We start from the raw sequence: 2500 nt of genomic DNA, 5'->3' as shown, positions 1-2500 counted from the left end.
CTTTCAAAGACAGACAACAACTTGCTTGATATGCAGTTTTGTGATTTTCCTTTATGCACGATGGTTCATAATGTGCCGCAATATTGACATTGCTCTACTGCTGGTTGCACATGGTGTGTACGTTCTTCAAGGGTTAAAGTGTGAATGTGTGTGTGTGTCTGTGTGTGTGTACATGTGTTTGTTTGTGTACAAGTGTGTGTGTGTACATGTGCTTGTGTGTGTACATGTGTGTGTGTGTTTGTGTGTGTATGTCTGTGTAGGTGTGTGTGTGTGTGTGTGTGTGTGTGTGTGTGTGTGTGTGTGTGTGTGTGTGTGTGTGTGTGTGTGTGTGTGTGTGCCTGTGTGCGTTAGTGTCAATATGCACCACGATCTGGACAATAAAGGTGTATCTTATCTTTTCATAAGTGCGTCTTCAGACGAAGTCTTTTGATCACTTGTTAAAACGCACGAATTGGGTTTGTTTGTTGTCTACGGTGAAACCCCAAAATACCTGTAGTCTGACTCTCGCTCGGCAGTTTTATTCATAATTTAGAGTGGCAACATCTTTCTCCTAAAATCTAACACGTTCTTTTGGTTGTAACCCTTTCCCCGGCAACTGGGTGTAACGCACCCAGGGACCCTGTTTCGGTGTATCGATATCTTTAAGTACACATACAAGATATAATGAAAAGATTTTACGTAATCCTCAAAATAGTTAAAATATGTGCTCAGTCTCCAAAAGATTTTTCAAAACAAACTTTATCACTTATGATCATTTTTAAAAAAAATTCCCGGTCCCTGGCAACCTGGGTGTAACACACCTGTACAATTTATATATAGCGTAGAAAAATGTCTATTTTACTAGGGTAACAACCTTACTTGCTTAAAAATGTATACCATTCACGGGTTGAATACGAAGAATGGATAAAACTATAAGAAATATTGATTTTGGTGGCACTTAAAGGTACTATTTCAACAAGACTGGCATATATATCATACTGGCGCAGACACATACGAACGCGGATGTCTGATGGGGATCATATTATATCACATGTATGTACCACTAGTATAAAAAAAAAGATAATTCAGAAAGTAGAATAATCAAATATCATAGTCACAGTCTGTTAACAAGGTAGGCCTACATGTAGTACAGTCCCATGATTTAGACCAAACAGTTTTTGCAGGAAAGCACTGAATATTTCTTGTAATTAGTTTGCAGAGACTGCAGTCTGGCGCTGTCTTGTGATCTCTTTTGTTTATCAGGGCAGAAAGAACCTGCTGGGTTTTTTTCTGTCTGCCCTCTTTGTAGAATCGTCCACAGTGTCCATCTTTTCCTTTTTGTATTGAGAAAAGCATCTGTTGGTGACAGGACATGATGAGTAAACGGTGTACCATTTTTAGACAGTTTTATGTTTTTTTCTTCGGGATCGTGCCACAGGGAAAGGCTGAGAGTAAAGCAATGGGCTCTCTCAAGTAGGGACCTCTACAATTTTTCGCTCTTATCGTAAAAGGCTAGGTGTAGATCTTACCTAAACTGCAGTAAGCAGTAGCCAAGGAGCAGCAGTAGAAAGGCTGCAGAAAGAGCCAGGAGCCCAGAGGATGGTCAAGGGAGGTGAGGGGGCGTGGGTAGAAAGTGGAGACAAAAGCAGACGACAGAAAATTGTTAGAGCAGGAAAGGATGTGAAAGAAGAAAATTTTTAGAGAAGAACATTTTCCGTCGCTATCCGGATTTGAAACCGGGCCCTTTTGAATGAGAAGTCAAAACCATAACCTCTAGGCCATGAGAACCCCCTGACGTCACATTTAGAGGCAACTTACGATTTTTTAACACCTTTCAGAAACAATTTGTTTAAAGATGCTAATTAAATATTTCGTCAAGGCCATGGTTAGCCCGAATGAGCCTTAGAAGTAATCTACGAATTGTCCAAAATTTTTGTCAGCTTGACCCAATTGTTCAGCAATTGTTGGTAAGCAGAGCCATCAAAACTGGCTGTAAAGTTAAGGCACCCTTGAATTCCTTTTTATGTGTGTCGAGGAGTAATTTTAAAATGTTTTATATTGAATATAGTGGGTTAAAAGTGTCCTATTCATGGTGTTAAATTATCATTGACACGTTATTTTTTCCCCCTTTAAAACGACTTCTGGCATGATTCTATTAAAGACGGAAGAAGAATTGACAAGAATAATATAGGGTGGTCACAACCCCCCCCCCCCCCAACAACTACAACTTTTAAAAAAGGATATTATCAATTTGGAAGTGATATAACTCATTCTAAAGAAATTTGTTTGATATACCAATTTCTTAAAGAAGAAAGTAACTTTCAAAAATGGAAATGGCTTTAAAAAACACCCATAAACGTAAATTAAACAATGTAGGCCTACCAATTTGTTAAAATCTTGTAAAGGAAAAACATGAGATGATTGTGTTTTTTTCTTGCTGCTGCTGCTGCTGCTGCAGCTATTGCTGCTGCTACAACTACGACCACTACTACTTCTTGTAATAATAATAATAATAATAATA

The sequence above is a fragment of the Aplysia californica genome, unplaced genomic scaffold (genome assembly GCF_000002075.1).
Source record: "Aplysia californica isolate F4 #8 unplaced genomic scaffold, AplCal3.0 scaffold00240, whole genome shotgun sequence".
NCBI lineage: Eukaryota > Metazoa > Mollusca > Gastropoda > Aplysiida > Aplysiidae > Aplysia > Aplysia californica.
The sequence above is the reverse complement of the archived record's forward strand: the minus strand, read 5'-3'. Positions refer to the sequence as shown.